Below are 15,052 nucleotides of genomic sequence, written 5' to 3' on the forward strand. Positions count from 1 at the left end.
GAGCACATTTCACCATGTTTTTCCTTCTCCTTCTGAAGCTGGCCCCACCCTTTTTAACACAACAAAGTTGTAGGAAGAACACGGAAACATATCTAGCATCTTGTTCCAAATTGTGTCCAAACATGAAGCAGATGCTTTCAATTAGAATCATTGAATAAATCATCAAACATTCCGTAAATCCAAAGAAAATTTTACCCCCAAATCTCCAAAACTTGATCACATCACGTTAGTCCAGAATTCTTTCCATTCAAAGCGAAGCCAAGTTATATCTTGTAACACCCAGTGAATTATGATTTGGAGCTGTGGTTTCTTTTGCTCCAACAATATTATGACTTATTTGCCTTGGAATATTCCTTGGAGTATTTCCGAAAATCATATTTTATTTTTAAATTGTGTGTGTTGGGGGTGGGGAACTCTATTTTCTATAAATCGACTCAAAGTGGGCAAGGGAGGGAATTTTTACATTCCAAATATTATTTACAAACTAGGTGGGAAGCTGGTCCGTGTTTGTGCTTGTGTGACAGTCCGTTTGAATAAGGAATCCCAAAACTGTGGACACCCACCCTGTTACTTGAGAAAGATACACACAGGCGGGTCGGTCCTGTCTTGCAGATTTCTTTCTTTCTTTTTTTTTTTTTTTTTTTTTTTTTGCCCGCCTGTGAGCCATCCACGTTCAAAAACCGTGTGGTGCATTTTGAGGGCGGCAGCCCCACCAGATCCTGGTGCTTTACCCTCATCGGATTCTGACCTTCAGTCTAACCTTGCAGGCTGCCTTACAAAGCTCCATCCACCGGCCTTGTAGAAAAGGAACCGATGCATCTGCCCAGCTAGTCCGAGGGAGCCGAAAGTCGTAGGAGTGCGTCCCGCTTGCACCCTAGCTGGGAGGTGGTAATGTGGAACGTATAAGATGGAAGATACCACCGGTTGGCTGCGGGGATGCACTTCGCTAGCGCCGGCTCGGGTTTCCTTTTGCTCTCCGCGCCCACCCGCGAGTGGCAACCACCCCCCCCTGCGGACTTTGCTAGGTTGAGGGGCTACCGAGCGGACAGGGGGAGAGCTGGCGGGCGGCGGAAAGTTTCCGAGCGTTTTTATTGTGCCGCGTGCGTTCCGGAGCTCTCCGAGTCCGCCCCGGGCTTCCTGGTGGGGCTGGGCTGGCGGGGGAGGGGCCGCGCAGCAGCAGCGGAAACCAGACCTCGGCGATAAGAGGCTGCACAGCGACAAGCAACAGTCTTTTCACTGCGGCTGAATGAGTTGTGGCGCTCACAATGCTCCCGTGACCGAGCACTGACAAGTTCAATTTTAAATCGCGGGCCTCTCGGAATCAGGACTCCCACAATGCCTTGGGCCCTCGGTCGGCAGTCGGGCTGCCTCCGAAAAAACATGTGAGAGGTAAGTTTCCGTGTTCACAGTTTGCCTGCGCCGCTCGGCTGCTCGGCATTGTCTGGATTCTGTCGGGGCCGGACGGGGCGAAGGAGGAAGTGAGAGGAGGCTCCGGGCTGCGGCTCGCAGCGGCGGGGGCCGGCGCACCAGGGCGGCTAGTTCCCGATCGCACCATCTGGGGCTGCAGGGGGAGCGGGAGGCTGCAGCTGCAGCCCGGCTCCAGCAGCCTGTCCCTGGGCTCTGCGGACACTGTCAGAGCGCAGCCGGCTTCCAACTTGGCAGCCTAGAAAGAGAGAGGAAGAAAGGGGTGGGGAAGATAAACAGGTGCGTGCAAGTGTACTTACAACTTAATGACCTTCGTCGGGGGGAGATGCGAGACCATCAGCGGGGAGCCCCGGTTTCTCCCAAGAGATCCCGCATCTCTATCTCCGGGGCTGCCATCCAGCCCGGTTTGCATCTGGGCCAAATATGTGCACGCAAAGGTTAATTCTCTGCCTGCTACCCATAAATTACGCATGGCATGTTTAGCTGAGCTTCCTTATATGGAGAGTGCTGTATTTCAGTCCAGTTTGCCTTTTTGCCAAGTTTACGGAGCGGAAGACGCCCTGCCTGAGAGGGCTCCTTCCCTCCCCCCGCCCCCCATCGTTTTGTAGTGCGTCACTCAAAGCTGTAAGAAAAGTAAGTATAGACGCTCTCTGGGTGGAGCCGCAGTCGGTTGATTGAATTGCTTCCTTGAAAGGTTGAAAGGAATGAAAAGTAGTTAGTACTTGGGTTCTGCTTTTTAGACAAAAGCAGGACAAATATGTAGCCTCCCCCCCAGCCCGTTTTTTTTTTTTTTTTTAACGGAGGCGGTATCTTGTTATTGGTAGTAATGTGTCATGTGAGAATACTTTGATTCCAGAGCCTGTAACACGAGCAGGTATATGGTGGAGCCTGTGCTTGCCCCTCACACAGCACTTTACAACTGCAGGGGTGTTGCCAGAACAGTAATTGTGTTCCCAAGTCTCTCCGGGTCCGGGAGAACGTGCAGCTGGTGCGCTTCTGTGGTGTGTTTCCGTGGAGGGTGCTTCCCTAGGATTAAGGTTGAGTAGGAAGCTGCCCGAAGGGTTATTGCTCTGCCTTTCCTCTCTGTGCTCACCAGCGCGGGCACAAGCGATAGCAAATGGAAGGTAAACTCTGCCACGCTCTGAGGAATTTCTTAAACAAATTAATACACTGAGCCAGAAGTCATAATGAATGCCGTTGGATTTGCAGGCCCTTTGCAACGTGCTTTGAAATAGTACACCACTGGACACGGTGTTCCTCTCTCTTGGATTTGAACACAGTGTCTGTTTATACGCCGGGGGTATTTAGCGCATAACTCTTCTAAACCAGCATAAGTGATCCATGCTCCTTGTTATCTCTGTGTGGGTTCCAGTGTGCGTTGGTGTGTCTCCTTGTCTTGCTGAGATAAAATATTATCAACTAAGACAAGTTAAAATGAAAGTTGAGTGGGCGTAAAATTCATCCTGAGAATATTTAGTTCAAAGCTTAGAACTTAGAAGGTCTTAGATGCACAGTTACAGGCCAGAGACACTGAATAAAGTTATTTTGTAGCCAGAGAAAGCACATTATTGTTAATTGTATCTTTGCTTTATTAAAGTTGGTGACAAGTACAGCTCAAAACTGTTTTTTAGGGAACTGGACAGTGTTCTGATTTTCATCTGTGTTACGTATTTGCATGGGAGTGAAACAGATTTTTTTGTTTGTTGTGTTGTTAGACTTTCTCACAAGATAGAGACATAGTTTTGTTTTATTTGTTTAATAAGATGGGGTCCTCACTAAGGACTACAAAAGTTGCCTTTTGTGCTTCAGGGAACGGGTTGGGTCAGCACCAGAAAACCTGTTCATTTATTCATCCGTTTATAATTACAGTGTCATCTAAGACATAATAATCAGGTCTTATTATTCCTAAGAGACCCAGAAAACCTCACATGTGCTTAGTTTAATTTTTTTCTCCTGTAACTCAAAACAAATTTGTGTGCGGATACACACCCAGTGTGATACTCTATGCAGCCATGCCAACAGAAAATCCAAAATGTTTTTCGGTTTAAGATATTACTGCGTGTGTTTATGTTTCCACATTTGAGGCAAACTTAGACTCCAAGTTGAATTCATTAAATTTTGATTCCAACATTCTGTTCTTCCTCTGGGCATAGAATTCCTATGAAATGAAACACTGAATTCTGTACCAGAAAAAGAACAGACTATCCCAAGGTTTCTCCTGGGAGGAGTGGGGGCAGGGAGGCAAGGAGTAAAATTGTGTTTCTCATTGAGGAAGGGTGTATTACTTCATTATACAAAATTTCTTATCTTCATTGTAAGCAAAAAAAACAAAAAACAAAAAATTGCCCTTGCATTTATCATTGTTGCCATACATTAGGCCTGTAGTAGATATATCTATTTATGGAAAGAGAGAGAGAATGGCCTTGCTTCACCTCCTGGCTTTCTGCTTTGTTAGAAGATGCTCAGATTAGAGTACATCTAGATCTTGCTGGGAAGAAGCTGAAAGGAATAGGTCATTTGGTGTTTCTGATGCTCTAAGAAAAAGACAGCAGGGTAGGCAGTAGGTCTGTGGGTCCCAGGAGTGAAAAGAGGAAGTGAAATACATTTATTTAAATGTTTGGCTCAATATACAATTCTAAGAGCCATGCCCATCATAGAGGATGTTACACATGAGGATGTTAGGCCGAAAAGCTTCATATTGTTGGAAATCTAGAATGTGCCGTCCGGTGCAGCAGCCACTGCCCACACGTGGCTGTTGAGCACTTGAAATTTGGCTGGACTGGATTGAGGTTTACTTGAAGTATAACGTACATACTGGTTTGTGAAAACTTTGTACCAAGGGAAGAATGTAAAACATATGCTTAATATTTTTATGTTGATTCTGAATATGTTGGTGTGATAATATTTTGGATATATTTGTTACAATGAAATGCATTATTAATTTCACCTTTAAAAAAAACACTTTTATCAATATATGTTTCTGACTTTTATAGGGTTTTCTTTTTTTAATTCATTTTTTATTGTTATTCTATTACAGTTTTCCCAGTTCCCCCCCTTTTCCTGAAAATATATAATAATTAAAGTGTTATCCATATATATGTACATATATATATATACATATATATATAACTTAAATTAAAAATCCCTCTTTTTAAATGTGGCTAGTAGAAAACTTTAAAATAACAAATGTGGCATGCATTACATTTCTGTTGGACAGTGTTATTCTAGAATAAAGCCTAAAAGCAGTATCCTGGGAGAAAGCCTGAAGAGTTTGTTGGTCAAAATGCAATAAAGTGAACTTTTATTTTGTCAAGCTAAAGAAGTTTATTATATGTAGAAATTCCTTGTAGTTCTTATCCATTGAAACCAAAATTTGAGAAAGCGTACCACCTAACATCTATTTTTATTTCCTCAAAACTACTATTTAGTTTAGAGATTTAATGGTGAGGTAGTAATAACACAGAAAAGGCTTATAATTAGGGGATGAGTGTTAACACCTCTCAAAGGCCAGAATAGAGTATGATTGCTACTTAGAAACATTTTAGAGACACTATAGTTATCATTGTCCTGAAGTTAGCAAACATAAACGAGTCACTAAAATTTATTTTAGAATAGAGCTTTCAGTAAATAGCAATTATCTTCAAATACTTAATATGTATTTTCCTTTGCTCTGACTTTCCTTCCTTACAAAATAGAAACTCCAAATAAATCCAGACAAACTCCTGACCACATGTTAATCAAAGATTAATGAATTCACGACAATGAAACATTTTCATCTGTAGTGAAGAGGATGTTGTTTTGAATGTTAGGAAAGGTAAAAATACATTTCTGTGTTAATGTTACGGGCTTTAAAGTATTCCTCTATGTGGAGACACTATCATTACACTTTGAACACTTTCTTGAAAAAACATCTGACTGGTAAACAAAGCACAGTGACATAGGTCCTTGATACATTCCTTTTAGATGTTTTCATAACCGAAGTGCATTTTGCCATGCGCAGTGAGAGTTAGGATGAAAAAAAAAAGTGCAGTTCTTTTCTATCTATATAAAGTATGCTTGCTTTTATTTCCTTGAAGGATGCCAAAGATATAAGACTGGAGGGATGTGCTGGGGTTTTTTTTGGGGGGGGGCAGATTTTATAGGGAACCTCAGAAGAGTTGCCTTTTGTCTGGTTGTCATCTTGAATCTGTCTCCCACTAGATGAGGCGTAGCTGTCATTAGTGTCAACACATGTTTGGAGGATGAGAGAACCATCATCCCCACGAACTCTGTGTATCCTTTCTGATGAGTCATGGAGCATATCCACTATTAGTGACTGCAAAGCAGAGGGTTCCAGGAGAGCTGTTGGCATATGACCTTACACGTCTCTGGACATTTTTTGTATTTTTTAGAGTTGAGGTAGGGTAATTGGTTTGTATGCATTATTTTCATATTATACAATAAAAACATGCATTTCTGTAAGCATTACATTTATATCCTTGGAAAAACACTTAGCAAAGACATGGTTGCAGTTTTCTACATATTTTTAAAGCTTTTTAAAAAATGATTCCAGTACATCTCTTTGAGATAATTATTCATGTTTAAAAAATTATATTTGATTGGACACTAGATTTTCTCTGTATTATAATAAGGTTACATTCACATTTTGTTTCTGTCTTATCTGATTACAAGAGAGCATTGCCTTCTGAGTGATCTTTCAGCACTCTCTGTGGATAGGTAACATCCTAGTAGCAGGATGGTCTGGGTCGGGTGGTGGGGGTCTAGTGAAGTGACAGAGGGAGCCTGCTGGGGGCAAAAGTTGCTGGGAAAAGCTCTGAGCCATTGGCTGAACTTGCCACACTCAGTGTTCTCCAACCAAAGACCGCCCCCCCCGCATTGATATTTCTGTTTACTACATTTTAGTTTCAAAATGCCTATGAAAAGATATGTCAGTTCGTATAAACACTATACTTACATACCTTCGTTTTACAAGTCCAGTCTTTGTGGCAGTATAGGTAGAACAGAAACAGACCACATGGGATAACATGTGCTGAAAGTGCAACACTTTGGATGTGATAGCAATATTATGGTCATTTAAAAGTTATCGTATTTTTATATGTTTATTGCATTTTTGTCTATATCTAAAGGGATACTTACTATGACTTTGGTGGGGGGAAGGGCACAGATAACCTCATAATGTATAGATTTTATTTTACTGTGCCAGGTCTGACTAGATGTGTGGCTTGTGAATAACCATTTACTCTTTCTGTTCCTTAATTTCTGCATCTCTGAAATTATAAACATGTAAACAATAACTTAATAATAGAAACTGCCACTTGCTATACATTGGTTTACAAAATACCTCATCTAATCTTTTTTTACAGCTGGAAAATATTCTTTATGACCTTTATCTTAAAGATTAAGTAGCATGACTAGAAAACAATTTTTGTCATTTGTAGAGCTATGAGTCTTATTTGTTTTTTCTTTGTTTCAATGTCCATATTTTTAACCATTTTTGTTGTTCTTGCCAATGCTGTGTTAAGAATAGTGAGGAACATAATAGCTGTAACAGTGATTACTAACATTTTGGACTCCTTTCCGTGTGCCAGATTTAGGTTTATTAATTAATTCCCGTATTCCTCAGGACAAACCTCTGACGTGGGTACTTTCAGTATCTCTGTTTCACAGACGAGGAATAGGCACAGGCAAGTTAATTGCCTAAGGTAACTTAACCAGAAGTAGCACAGCACAGCACCAAACCAAGGTAGTCCTGCAAGTCTAGAACCCATGATTGTGGGTAAAAGTTTAAAAACAGATTTAAAAAAATACTTGTACTGGGTGCTGACAGGAGGTTGAGCATACCGACCTTTTGGAATACGCTAGTCCTGTTTTCTACAGCATCTGCAGAGACCCCGGAAGAATGGGTAGAAAGTAAGAGGATAGAGAGAAACGGCACGGGGGGTTGGGGGAATGAGGTGGGCAGTTGATAGGAGGAAAGGAAGAATCAGGTGGGAAAGAGAGATTGGTGACTACCCTTTGAGGGCATGGAGGGGCAGGTAATAAGTTGATACGTAGTGGGGAAGTAAGAAGACGGTGGGGCAAGCGGCCTCACAGGTGTGTGGCAGTGGCGTTTCGTAAGGGAGGAATAGGACCCATGTAGAATGCAGCACAGATTGTAGTCTAGAGATGATGGGAATGAAAACGAGGACACCTACGCTGGGGGGAAGTGACAGCCTTCGGGTTCGCAGGATGTAGCAAGTGGTTAGATGTAGACATTAAAAGCGATGGGAGGTAGTACAAATTATTTTTTAAATATAGTATAATTTTTTTCACCCCAAATTCCTTCTTTAAAACTTTAACATTATCACTGTTCATCATATTGCTGCTTGTGAGATCTTATAGTATAGTATTTTAAAAATATCTGCAAGAGAAAAACACTTAAAATTATGTTTTATCAAGGATTATAACTTAAATAGGAGATACATGTTAAAGTCTTAGAACATTTCATTTTGTATTAAGCCCTTTAAAAGCACAGGATCAGATGAAGTATAGAAAATTGCCAAATTCTTTGTCCCAAATAGGTAATTAATTCTAAAGGAAGCATAATTTCATCGTTAGGGGTGTATTGTCATTTGCTAGGAAATGCCTCATGGTTGGCCAGGCAGTTCTGGTCTCTTACTGAAGTTCATGCAGAACATCAGTGTATGCTAGCTAGCCTCAGTGATGAACCAGGGAGCAGACAGATACATGATAAAACAAGTTTGCAATGTGCTGCATGTGGCTGATATTTATCCTTCTCAGACCTTGCTATTTTAGGGAAGATATCAGTATAACAGTGATGTTCTTTTTCCTGGAAATAAAAATCCTTAATAATCAGACAGTCTTATAAACAGGATGATTTACATATGGGAATAAATAAGCAGTTGCATTGAGTTAACAGTTACCTGGAGTTATGAAGATAGGTATATTTCAAGTAGAATGGATGGCTTTATGGGAGTACTCATAGGCCTTTCTGCTTCAGGTTCTTACATGCTTTTATAAGTAAATGGCCTAACATAGTTTAAGCAGAAAATATCATAGCAATGATAGATTATTTAATATACATAGAGAAATTCCCATGAAATCAAGACAGTATGCAAAAAAGATTTATAACTTTACCATTTATTGTTTATTTAAATGGTCAATATCTACAAAAATAACTTAAAAATTGCACTGTTTATATATCTTTAAATATAGTATGTTTACATAGAACCAGAGAAAATATTAACAGTGCTTTATCTCACCTTTTACTTATATGCCTGTTAGTATTTCATGAAAGCCACATTTGGTACATGTCTTTTCCTGTTATTTAGACATTTTCCCCTCCTTAGCTGGATTTTGCTTTGTATTATAAAAATATGCTAAAAATCTGTTTTGTTATATTCTGAAGATAGTATTTAGAAAATACTGATTTTAAGTAACTAAGGTTAAATAGCATTATAACTAGAAATTCTTCTTTTCCTTCTCTGTTTGTTGGGCAAATTTTAACTGGACAAATTTAGTTCAAATTAGTTTCAACCATTCTTTGAATGGCATTGCTCGAACTTTCCAACGAAAGCTGCACTGTCCACTTAGTGGCATTCACATAAGGTATTTGGTCTTAAATACCTCTTCCAGAGGACTAAAGAGTTTTGATGAACATAGCAAAAGTGAACAATAGGGAATACAAGCAAGTCCTTAACCCAGGTGTAGAGTCTCTCTGAGGTATTGCATTACTTTTCCAAACAATAATTTGAATGTCCCGAACATTCATCTATTGGTAAAATATATACAAATAGAATTCTGCATAACACTTTCTGTGGGACCACATTCACTGAAAATTGCATGTGGGAAATTACTTTCTCAGAGAAATGTTGATTTGAGGTTTGGGTTTTTAAAGTAAATATTGTTTGGGGAGAAATCAATATGGGAAGAAGTTGTGTCTGTTTCTCAGTAATAGATTATAAAGTTTAGGTGCTGAGATCTTTTTACTTACTAAGTTATTTCATTATGTTAACAATAAGGTGATGTAGACAAATCACTTCATCCTTTGTGTTCTGCTAAATAATTCATTAACCAACATATTTTGAGGGCCTGTTTGAGTCAAGGGGTTGTAGTAGGTCAGGAGAAGAGGATCCAAAGGAGAATTACATAGTTCATATTCTTTGACATGTAATTGGCTTATAATTGGGGAAGGGGAGGTGTGAAATTGACATGTAATTGGCATGTAGTTGGGGAGAAAAACATGAGAAGTTAACAGTGCAGTTGAGTACTGCTGCTATGCAACTGAGTATCAGCGAGGAAGTTCAAAGAAGAAAGGAACTTGAAAGAAGGAGGTCTTTGTGGAACTGAATGATCAGGGCATGCTGTGCGAAGGAGGTGACACCGGTCATAGGCCAGGAGCTTAGACACTCTTCAGAATACGGAGAGAAACAGTATGTACTAACAGGTGGAAACAATGAAGTAAGGTTCCATACTTACTTGACCATCTTCTCTACATGAGACATTGCTAGCTTACATTCTTTTGGGAAACGCAATCTTGTACCGATGCTGAACGATTAGGGAACAGACCTATGTGGCAAGGAACCATCATCCTCTTGATAGAGATGAGGAAACTGAAACTCAGAGAAGTTAATTTACTTGCCCAAAATCACACAGCTGGTGAGCAGCCAAACTCAGCTGCAGTCAGGTCATTTCTCACTTAGAAACCAGCATTTTTTATTTCGTTTTTTATGAATCCGCTAGGAATGAAGGTGGTATAGTTAGCACACACTAAGTTTAAAACTTCGCCCATAAAACAACTGACATAAGTCAAGAAAGTATACATTTAATTCCATAGGATGGTGACTAAAATTTTGTCTTTTTGTTCTGATGTTGGATTACAAATAGCATACAGTTTGACAAATGCTTGTAATAATTTATTTGGTTAATAAAAAACAAAAGAAAACAAACCAGGCCTCCTGTCTTCAGCAGATATGATAAGGCCTTGCAGTAGCATGATGTTGCATTTGGCCATTTGGGATCCTTTTCAGAGGAGGCTTTGCAAAGTTCTAGAAGATGATGTACTTTCACACTAGTAATATAATGCCAGAAAATTTTCACCAAGAAATGATAGGGGCAACTCCAGAGCACAGGCTGAACTATTTGTCATCTCACATGGTCATTTTAGGCTTTTCTGTTGCAACATTTTCATAACCAGTCTGTGCTCTCTGCCACTGTGGCGTAGCTTATGACTTAAAAAGACAGTCTGTTCCTTGAAGGCTTGTTTTGTTGAAGACACATTGTTTTGCTAACAAATTTCCCAGTTCATAGATTTAGAATACATACCAAGTAAAATTACACATTGTTTACAGAAGGACAATGGAAGAATCTTAGGCCATTGCTTTTGGCCTCAAAGGAAAGCACTCTTATTTAACAAATATTTATTGAGTGCAGTTCTCCGTGTGCCACCTATCATGCTCTGTCCTTCAGAGGCTAAAGAGGTGACTAGGATGTGCTCTGTGCACAAAGTAGCTTCCGGTGTAGTGATCAAAATATTCACAAGTAATGTTCAGGCAAAACAAAGTGGGCTCAGAGGAGCCAAGAATAGGCTGCTTGTAGGCAGAGTGTGGAATTTTCCTAAAACCACCCAGTAGACACATGAACTCTTTATATACTTTGTCTATTAGGGAACAGAAAACACCAACTCATAATTTATTAAAATTCAATATTGAAGGCATTTGTTTTTCTGTTTGCATTTTTGATAAATAATCATGATTCAAACGTAGTATCATCCTAGACTAGTCAGGAGAGATTAATTTATTTCTGTTGTTGGTACTTTTTGGAGAAAGGTGGAGCATATTCATTTGAAGCTTCTTCATGCCAACTCCCTGAAGAGATTAAAACACTCAGCACTGATAGTCGAGTTTCAGAGCCTGCAATTTTTACACTAACAGAAAAGTCCAGAAGCCACAGGTGCCTTGTATTGGACTTGAATGACAAAGGGTTTTAGGTATGCACAGGAGGCTCCTTTTCCTCCAGTTTTTCTTTGTGTGCAGGAAATAAAGTAGGCTAGCTTCCAAACTTCCAAATGGTCGGAGTGCAACTGCGCGTGTTCCGTAAGGCCCCATTCGGCTGTGAAGTGTTCATTCCTTGTTTCCAGGATTTAATCTGCTTTCTAGGTTAGGAAACGCAGAAATTTTGTTTTATCACTTACCATTATTCTTTTTTACTCATGAACATTTATTTAAAGCCCACTGCATTAAAAGCTTCCTGATCATACTTTGAACTTTTCAAGAGAAATTCAGGTTCTAGTTCTGCTTTTCTGAAGTTTATGGCTTAAAGAAAAATTCATTCGTGGTGAAATAATGAAAATAAAACAAGAGCCACTAAAGACAGACCAGCAATCATAATAATTAGAAAAATAGCTACGTACTTGGTAGGAACTTATTTTTTTATTTATGTGATCGTGTATAGTTGTTGCACAGCAATGTAGATTTATGCTTTGCTGGCCCCCTCTAGTTCACAGGTGAGGTTAAGGTTAGGTAATTTGCTCAAGGTCATGTAGCAAGGTACTGTGTGTGCCGAGTTCTCAACCCAGCAGTTTTGCTGTTTGTTTGCCTGTTTGTTTCCGTCAGTATGGTACGAACTAAGTACACAAATACTCATAGCAATAGAGATTGGAGGCCTAATCCAGGTTAGTTCTAGAAAGAGTAACTGAAGGAGATATGACGTGAAAGACAGGTTTTGAAGCATTGTGGTCATAAAAAAGCAGAGAGGATGGAGCAGGCTTTGAAGTTTCACTGGCTTGGAGAGGAGGGCCATATCAAATGGCCTAATCTGCCTCTGTGGTTTGCCCACGTAATACCCTCTGCCCCAGCACTCGCCACGATCAGCAAAATCTACTTTTAGACTCAAAATCATTACCACCTGTGAGGCTTCTGATGCCACTTGTGAATGACATAGCATTCTGCCAGTTGTTCAACTGGATGGCTTTAAGTTGTGCATTGTAAGAACCGTCTTGAATCCAAAAAGAGTGCTGTGAATACTCAATTTATTCAACTATCGTATGTTATTGAACTCATTAGGATAGTTCAGTTCATTTCTGTCTTCAATGAAAAATGGAAATCTGTTGCCAACATTAAAATAATCAAACATGTCATTGAGAGTTGACATTCACTTGGAGATTTCTGGTTTCCCTTTCTCACTTCCCTCCCAAACCCTAGCAGAATCATTAGAGCCTATCTGTGCATATCATGTGTACATTTTTATGTCTTATAGCCATTGCACATGTATGTTCCATGAAGAATTATGAATGAGTGCATAAGTTAGAGTTAAAAATGAAACAATAAATGTATGAAGCTAAGGGATACATTCACCAACTATTGTGAGTTCCTGAATTTACTTTGAAATATTATACTTAATATCATTTTGTGGTTATTTGAACTGATTACAAGTAGGGCTTGTGAAAATATAGTATATGACCTGGCCAAGTGGGTGTATTGAATGAATGGCTCAATTGGAGTGTTGTCTCATACGCCGTAAGGTTGCAGGTTCAATCCCTAATCAGAGAACATATGTAGGTAGTGGGTTCAATCCCCAGTGAGGCACATACAGGAGGCAATCGATTGATGTTTCTCTCTCACAATAGATGTTTCTCTCTCTACTTCTCCCTTCACTTCCTCCTTCTCTAAAATTAGTAAATATATATTCTTGGGTGAGGATAAAAAGAAAAAAGAAAAAATATAGTATGCCACAGATGCTGAGTAGAGATGAACAGAATATTTTGATATACAAATATAAATTTAAATATTTATTACTTTAATAGTTATTAAGGCTTGAGATCAAACAGTTGATAGATAGTATTATTAAGAACCTTAGTCTGTGTCTTAATTTGTTGACTTTCATTGCTGTTTTCTTCCACTGATATTAAACTTTAACCTATTCACACAGTAGAATTTTTGTTTGTTAATGACCTGACATTAATGGATTAAAAAAATATAGTTTTCATCATGTATCAAGAATTCTCCTGCCTATTTTTTAAGAGAAATAGTCCATGCTGATGTACTAATTTGGGGGGAAGAAAATTAAGCACCTGTGTTTCAGATCATTAGTTCTATGATAAATGAAGTATAATTAAGCATGTAGATTCTGCAGCATGTGCTTAAATAGTAATTTGGGTTCTTTTATATTCCAGGCACTGTGCTAGACATTGTATATATAATAGTTAACATAAACAGATGCATTTATAAAAGTGCAATTATAAAATGTAGACATCTCTCAAATTTCATATTGGCCATTGTAGAAATAATGCCGTTATTATAGTTCTTGTTGCCACATAATTTAAATAATCTTTCAGTAATTAAAAATATTCATTGATGTCAGTAGATATTTGTTCTAAAGCCTCTATCAATGTTAGGCTTACTGGGTATAAGCAAAGTTTTTTCATGTAAAGAAAAGTACCATTTTATGCTTAGACTTACTGGTTTACAATTAAGCAAGAGAAATGGTATCACAAAAGAATGCAGAAAGAGAAAACTCAGTTTTGATTGGCAGCACAATATTCTGAGTTTCAAAGGTCAGACTAGTCCAGGAGGCTCCAGTTTTGCCACTCAGTATCAAGCAGAAAGCTGTGACAGCCAGGCCCGGTACGGCTGAAAATATCTGCAGCCTTGGAAGCCTGGTCAGTTTCAGAAGGTCATTTTGGCGCTGTAGTCAGAACTCTCCTGAAACTGAGCATTTCATCTGTAACCGTACCTGATACTGGGGCAAATGTGCTTTAATTTTATTTATATGTGATGTATGCTACATCCAAAAAGGATACGAGTCGGCTTACAACAGTAAAGTGCACATAAAATAGGACTGTAAAAAAGAGACGTAACAAATCAATTAGAAGGAAGAGAGATGAAGCAAGTACTTGAGGTGAAATTGAGCACTAAATTGATCTCTCAGCTTTCTGGCAACCAAAGCAAAAGCTTTAGGAAGTAGAAAAGTCCCTAGTTTATTTAAATAAGATTTCTTCATATCCGATATACAGTCTTACTCTTAACCCTTAGGATATCTAGTTAAATAATCTGACTCTGCCCTTGGGAGAAATCTTGAAATGGAAGAACTCCAATTAATGAAGAAATGAAGGCAGAATTTTTACTGATTTGGGTCTAGCCCCAAATTCCAGCTTTATCTCCTGCCATCCCACTGCACGTGGGTGCTCTAAGCAGATCGATTCCCCAGTGTTCCTATTCTGTGCTTTTTCCACAGCCTACCTTTGCTCTCTGTATTCCCGCAGTCTGGGTTGCCATTCCTTTTTGGTTGTAACTAAATGAAACTGACTCATCCTTCCATGCCTACCTTAGATGTCTTTTCTATCATGCAACCACCCCTGACATCGTTAACTCACCAAGCTTTACTGTTATTTCTGCTGTGTCCTTCTCTCTGCTTTTTATGCATTATTTGTGGGTTCGTTTTACATCCCCTATTAAGCAGTAAATTCTTCAAAGCTGAATCCATGTTTCCCCCTCTCTAGGCCACAAAAGAGGGTCATCAATAAATCATTCCTATCATCAGTACATATTTTATTTATGTATTGTTTATTTTCAGTGAATATGTTTATCACTGAAACTTAATAAGGTTATTGACTGTTGGATGTACTTGG

The 15,052-nt window shown here is 39.1% G+C and overlaps 1 protein-coding gene across 4 annotated transcripts in view; it reads left to right on the plus strand.

Annotated features, from left to right (window-relative positions):
* The first annotated feature begins 968 nt into the window (after positions 1 to 968).
* The window catches only part of MBNL1 (muscleblind like splicing regulator 1), a 168,628-nt gene continuing 154,544 nt past the window's right edge, over positions 969 to 15,052 (plus strand). Inside the window, exon 1 of one of the 4 annotated variants that reach the window (XM_090272885.1) lies at positions 969 to 1,389. The gene's annotated coding sequence lies outside the window, so the exon portion shown is untranslated. The remainder of the gene's footprint in view (positions 1,390 to 15,052) is intronic. The other 3 variants (XM_090272911.1, XM_090272931.1, XM_090272949.1) reach the window with 3 other exon arrangements.

This window comes from Furipterus horrens, unplaced genomic scaffold, assembly GCF_987537825.1.
Source record: "Furipterus horrens unplaced genomic scaffold, mFurHor1.1.pri manual_scaffold_1, whole genome shotgun sequence".
NCBI lineage: Eukaryota > Metazoa > Chordata > Mammalia > Chiroptera > Furipteridae > Furipterus > Furipterus horrens.